Consider the following 7071-nt stretch of genomic DNA (forward strand, 5'->3'; position numbering starts at 1 on the left):
GGGCTGGTTCTAAAGGGCGGCCAGGTTGGGCACTGGCCTGATGGCCCCCGGAGCTACAGGGGGCCCCTCAACTGCTCCTCCACTCCCCTTCTGTGATCCGCAGTCCCCCCATGTCTCCCCACTTACCTGTCTGCTGTCTTTTACCGTTGCCCTTAACAAAGATGGCAGCCACGGTTTTCCTAAGGTACTGAAGCCCTTGCCGCCATCTTAGTTGATGGCAGAGATGTGTGCACGTAGCACGCACGTGTGCCATCAACAAAGATGGCAGTGGAGGTGTCATCCCCTTAAGGAAACCATGGCCACCATCTTCGTTAAGGGCAATGGTAAAAGACAGCAGACAGGTAGGTGGGGGCCCGTGTGTGTGTGTGTGTATGCACGCATGCACACACACACACACACACAGGCTGGGCCCCAGGGCAAGCTGATGCCCAAGGGCCCTGACATTCCTGGAGCCGGCCCTGCATACAAGTATGGTTTGATATCCTCATTTATTGTAACTATCGATAGTTGGAAGAAACTACCCCCCCACACACACACACACATTCAGACTTCATGAGGAACTGCACTTGGTTCTAAATGTGAAGCTTCCAATCTCTTTGTTGTTTGTGATGGTGGGAGATGAGAGCATATAATCCTGAGGGTTGGACAGGCTTATTCCATAATGCTAAACTATGGTTTAGTGTAAGGATTGTGGGTACATGAGAGAAATGGGATCAAAACAAAATTAATGAAACATTAGCCCTTTCACATGTATGACTTAAGGAAGTTAGAAGTGGCATTGTCTACCCTGCCCCCTGGAGTTTGTACTGGGTACCTGTTAGCGTTATCAGAGGCAAAGCTGATTCACTGTCTATATCATCTGACGTCTGTATAAAGCCACAAGGAGAAGGTAAATGAGGACAGTTTCATCCATGGCAGGCTGTTCAACTTGTTCTTCCGTTGTTGAACTGAGATCCTGTATAACAGCATTTTTCAGCTAGTGCACATAATAGAAATGTGTTTTTTTTAAAGCCCACAAGATCAAATAAATGAAGTGCATTACAAAATTGCTTGCTTTAAATACGCCACTGTGGGTAGTCGATGAAAATGTCTTTATCATGATACGCCTTGCCTCTTAGTTGTGAAATACAACAAAGCAGTTACTGGATTTCTTTGCAAGTGTGAAGGCTTATCTAAGGAAATAGCACAAAGAAGAGCTCTCAGATCATCTGTCGTTCCATCTTGCCCTGAATAAAAACGCCAGAACTCAAGTAACATCAACAGATTTGTAATGGATTTTTAACTGGTATAACAGCTAAGCTAGACATAAGCTCCCATATAATTTTTTTGCCAAAAGCAAAGAGAGGTGGGTGGGTGGGGGTGTGGGTGTGGGTGTGTGGGGGGGGGAGGGGGAGAGAGAGGGGGGGAGAGAGCGAGAGCGCTGGATGAAGACAGTGGCATTGGGGGAGAAGAGTTTAAGTTCTTTCCTCCATGTCTTTTTCCTAGTGAAACTCATCTGTCCTTAAAGGCTCTCTGAAGCTCATTTTACTTCTGAGTGCTTAATTGCCACAATCCATTTGGAGAACTGCATATAGCTTTAAACAGCCTATAAAGAGTGGGAAGCAGAATCATTAAAGAGCTGCCTTGGGTTAAGTCGGACTACTGGTCCGTGTAACCTGCTACTGTCTAGTCCGACCAGCAACACTGCTGCAGGTAGGGGTCTGTCTCAGCATTGCTACTCAACACTTGAGATGCCAAAGACTGAATATGGGATCTATGTTTATTTTGTTATTATCCCACTTAAGTTTTCATGTTGCTCAGAGGTGCATACATATTACTCTGTCCCCACACATATACACTTGATCCATTTTCATATAACTTTATGACCCTTCTCAGACATGCTCTATCACTGAACTTTCAGCTCTTCCTTCAGTTGTAGCTGAAGCAATAATTGGGCAGGGGGACACACAAAAGCCAGTAATGCCGCTACTTTAAGGTGAGCTCCCTTTGGGAAAACTGTGTAAGTAATATTTGTACAAATAGGCCAAAAAAGCAGGACCATTTTTTCACGCATCAGCATTCTCATCCAGTTCTGAACGTTTCTTACGGCTATTTCATGCATTATACTGTGACAAGAGGAAGCTGCATCCACTTGCAGCTCTCAGACAAGAGCCCTGGTATGAATCAGGTTTATTGTGTTCAGAGTTGAGCAATCTTGCATGTACACCTAAAGATGTAATGCATGTGGTCTTCCTTACTCGGCCTCAAAAAGTGGTAGAAGTAGCAGATGCTGTTGCTAAAGATCCAGCCATGCACCAAATCCGTCTCATACTGTCACACAGTTACATATTGTTTTCCTTACCTCAGAATCATAGGTTCCAGCCAATTCAGACTGACAATCCTCTTTGCACTTGAGGTCTGTATGCAAAATTTCTTCTCCAGCTCTTACCATGACCCTGTCAATGAGTTCATTGCTGCTCCTGCCACCAAATTTGGAGGAGTTGCCTTCGTTACATGCAGACTGCTCTTATACAGTCAGCTTGGATGGGTGGATGTCATTTGGAAAAGCACCTGCTTCCAGAGAAGCTAGAGGGTCCACCAGGTCAAGTGGCTGAATGTTTGAATCAACAGTAAGTTCCACCTGTGTTATTTATTCATCTATTTATTAAATTTATTAGTCGCCCATCTGGCTGGTTGTCCAGCCACTCTGGGCGACGTACAAAATAAAAACGTACAAATACATTAAAACATTGAAAATCTCAACAACAATAATAAAACCTAGCCCACCCCCAAAGCCTGCCTGAAGAGCCAGGTTTTCAAGGCCCGGCAGAAGCTCATCATAGAGGGGGCATGGCGGAGATCATTTGGGAGGGAATTCCACAAAGTGGGGGCCACAATTGAAACCCTCTCCCTAGTCCTCACCAGTCTAGCTGTTTTAACTGGTGGGATAGAGAGAAGGCCTTTTGAGGCTGATCTTGTTGGGCGGCATCGCTGCTGATGCTGGAGGCGCTCCTTTAGACAGACTGGGCCGAAACCGTATAGGTTACAGAGGGAGAAATTTCTGCTGCTGCAACGGTGCAGATTATGACACTTGGTGCATGACACTGTACTGTGACATCACTGGCATTCAGCAAGTGTTTTGGCTGTGAGAAATGGCCATAAAATTTGTAAGTGCCATATTAAGTGCTTAAAGTTTCTCAACTGAGCTTATCTTACATCAGCAACCTGATGTTTGTTAGTGCTGGATGGCTAGTTCTGGATTTCAAAAGATGCTCGGTTTGTTTTCTGATGTTGTGGCCTGAGTTACACAGACAGGTGTTTCATTCACATGCCCTTACTCGCTATTCTGCATCACTCTGGCACTGCTACCGACCCCAGTCTTTGTGAGGGATGGGGAGGGAAGGAGACACCGGAGATGTCATGTGAAATTGCACAGAGAGTGGCACTGGTCATGCCAAAGCTGTGCAGAAAACCCATGAACCACCTGCAGTCTAGTTATCTGCCCCACACAAAGCAAGAGAACGTGCCCTAAAAGTCTAATGCAATGGTGAAGAGGACTTGGAGAACGCTCACTGCGTTCCTAACTCTGTTGCCCCTTCCTGTCTTCTCCCCACTGCAACCCACACCATGACTTCCTCTTCTAAACAAAAAAGGGGGGGAGATGTGGCAGATGGCATCCTTAGGGACCAGAGCCAATCCATGAACCTTTAGTTGCCAACTGCAGACAAACAATTTTTGGGAAAGAGATCTGAAGGCTTTTCTAAACAGTTTATAAACTCTGATTAATGCAAAATAAAACTTACTCCTTGAGTTTTTCAACTTCATCAGGAGTGTACCTGTGAAATATGTAAGCAGCATATTTAATTAACAGACATGCATATAATTTGTTTTTTTAGCATCAAGAAATATTTCAAAGTGCAATATATCTTACTGGATAGTTAGCAACAGTAATCTCACGTTAAGGCAAAGAAATGGACATAGCTTTTGGCAGGGTTCTTACAGTTCTGTAGTTCCTACCCATAAGGACAAATAGTAAATACACCAAACATTCATTAATCTTGTCAATGTATTTATTTAAAAGCAAAAAGTCACATGTGAACAGTGTTAGGATTAATGATGGAAATTAGTGTTTAGTTAGATATGATTTCAGAACAGAGTAGAAAAATAATATAACTATTGGTAAAAGAAATAAACTACCAAGTATTAATCTATCTGAGCAGCATTGAGAGCCCTAACTTGAGCCACATGGCTCAGCAATTTCACATAGGTCCCCACCATGCAAGTCCTACACATGAAGGGGCCCATGGCCCATCTTGGGCTCATGCACTCTTCCCCACTATGTAGAACTTCATACCTGAGCATGAATCTAAATGCAGTCTGTCCAACACACACTGTACATGCATACTGATGTAAGGGTGCACTGGCCCACAACTGTGTGAAGTCTTACATGTAGGTAGTTGTACGTCTCACTCCCATGACTCCATCACAAGTGCAGTCCAAGCGACAATTGAGATTCTCTCAACTTACTAATGGTGAGAATTGAGAATCATGGTATCACACTTATAGCAAGTGATTAATCCATAGATATATATACCTCCATTGCTTCATGCTATATCATCATTTTTCAAGATTTTTTCCTCCCACCTTAATTCTTCAGGTTGTAATACATTGCTATGATTTAAAGGGGGCATCAGACTATTCATAACTGTAATACCATTTAGTCAAACATTAGAAGGTTTCATACTTGCCGACATGGTTTTGATCATCATACATGCAAAATACTTGTCTATAAACAGCAAAGACAGACCGGTTCAGACCCCATGCAATGGCCCTGTAGAAACCTTTCATCTTTTGACATCTCAAAGATTATTTCTGTGGCATCTTTTATTCCATGTGACTAGTCACATTAAGATTTGGATGACATATTAAGTTCCCAAGATTTTACACTAAAGACTGACGCTTCATTAATTACAAATTCTGCAAAACTATATCAAATCCTGAACATCTGAATTATTTATTTATTTATTATTTATTATTTATTTTATTTAATTTATATACCGCCCTAAGCCAAAAAGGCTCTCTGGGCGGTGTACATAAATAAAATGTCTTGAGACATCTTCTAACATATATCCTCAGTTCGAATGGGTCATGTGCCAGGCATGTTGGGCCTTGCCAGAACTCTGCATAAATTGGAGTAGAACATACTCAACCTTGATGTTGTACATTGCAGGGAATGTTTAGTTAGTGGGGAGGCAAGCTGTTTTTGAAGAAAGGACGGGAGCTCAGCAGCTAAGCACATGCTTTGCACACCGAAGATCCAAGTTTCAATTCCTGTCATCTCCAGTTTAAATAAACTGGTGATGGGAAAGTTCTCTCCTCAGACCCTGGAGAGTCACTGCCAGTAAGAGAAGGCAAAACCTGGCCATATAGTCAAATAGTCTGACCTGGTATAAGGCTGCTTCCTAAAGGAATCATCACTGGTTATCTGACAGAAACCACTTCCAAGGACCTGTAAAGTTCACCAGAGCAGTTTGAAACCCGTCACTTCAGAGTGAAAATCTTACAAGCAAAACTGCTCTGCCCAAACTGCAGCATACAAATACCCAAAGAAAATCCAGCAGATCCTATTCTGCATTACATGTTGGTTAACTCTTTTTTTTATTGAAGACATTTATATATCGCTTAATCATTAGCATTTCTAAGCGGTGTTAACTATACTTTGAAATAATATGGAGAAACTATAGAGTCAAATAACAGTTGTCTAGATCCTATGGATAGGGTTTTCATGAGGCTGAGAGGCCGTGACTGGCCCAAGATCACCCAGTGAGTTTCATGGTTGTGTGGGGATTCGAACCCTGGTCTCCCAGGTCCTAGTCCAACACCTTAACCACTACGCCACACTGGCTCTCTTTACATTTTATACAGTCAAATAACAGTTGTCTATACTATCCTGAGGGCAGTGAAGAATAAGGTTTCCTTCAGTGTGTTGGGTCAAAGTCACAGAATTCACGTTTTCTACTATCACTGTGTCAGACTCTTCTTCAACTATGCTCATACTCAAATCTAAAAAGAGAACAGCTCACAGATTAGTAATCTTTAAATAACCACTTTTATTTTGAGCCTGTAAGCTATCTACTACCCCGGAATCAAGATGACCTCATGCACTGGTAAAATGCTAAGTACAGAAAACATGACTGATAGGTAAAAAACCACATTATAGCCAATGCACAGATCTAGATAATAAACTCATAGCTGAGGAACACACATCACATCAAGGGACTTGGGTACGTCATACTGACTCACAGAGAACTCACTTCTGAGTACATATAGTTGTGAGTCCTCCTGAATTCAGTAGGGTTTACTCCCAGATATGTGGGCCTAAGATTGCAGCACACATCTCTAGAACTCTAGCCACACAAGAGAGGAAGGAAAGGAAATCAGCAATGAGGAACAACAGAGAAAGTGACATAGTGCCAACAAAGGGGCATTTCTCCCCCTAAAAGAAGAGCCAACTTTCCTCCCATATAATCATGTGGAGGTGATTCTTGTTCGCAGGCAGCCAGGTAAATGGCACTGCATAAACCTGGAATATTGAGCAGCATTTTCACAAACCATAGACAAAATATCTCATACAGAACAGAAAGCAGATTAGCTGTATAATCTTCTGAAGTCCCTTTAGGAGCTCCACCCCAAGTCACTGGAGCACCTAGCAGATACCTCACTTCAGCAGCTGCAACAAAGCATTTCACACTGGGAAGCAAGTGAGGGCCCATCAAGGATAAAAAAAAAAGGATGGGCCACAAACAACAACCATCTCTCACACATCTGTATACACTTTGCAGAACAGAACTGGGTGTTTGCAGCATGTGAACATCAATACTCAGCAGCAACTCTGCAACATGCTCAATGCTGATATAACTAAAGGATACCTCAGTTTTGCAAATATATCTATAAACATTACTAGCATTTAAAAAACACACTAAACCATCTACCAATCCTTGCCAGTGGTAGTCACTTTTGGCCTAAATGAAGAACTAGCTCTTAAAATGCCTCCCTGCCTAATCACATGGATGCTATTTTTGCCACAGGCAA

This window comes from Rhineura floridana, chromosome 8 (genome assembly GCF_030035675.1).
Source record: "Rhineura floridana isolate rRhiFlo1 chromosome 8, rRhiFlo1.hap2, whole genome shotgun sequence".
Classification (NCBI taxonomy): domain Eukaryota; kingdom Metazoa; phylum Chordata; class Lepidosauria; order Squamata; family Rhineuridae; genus Rhineura; species Rhineura floridana.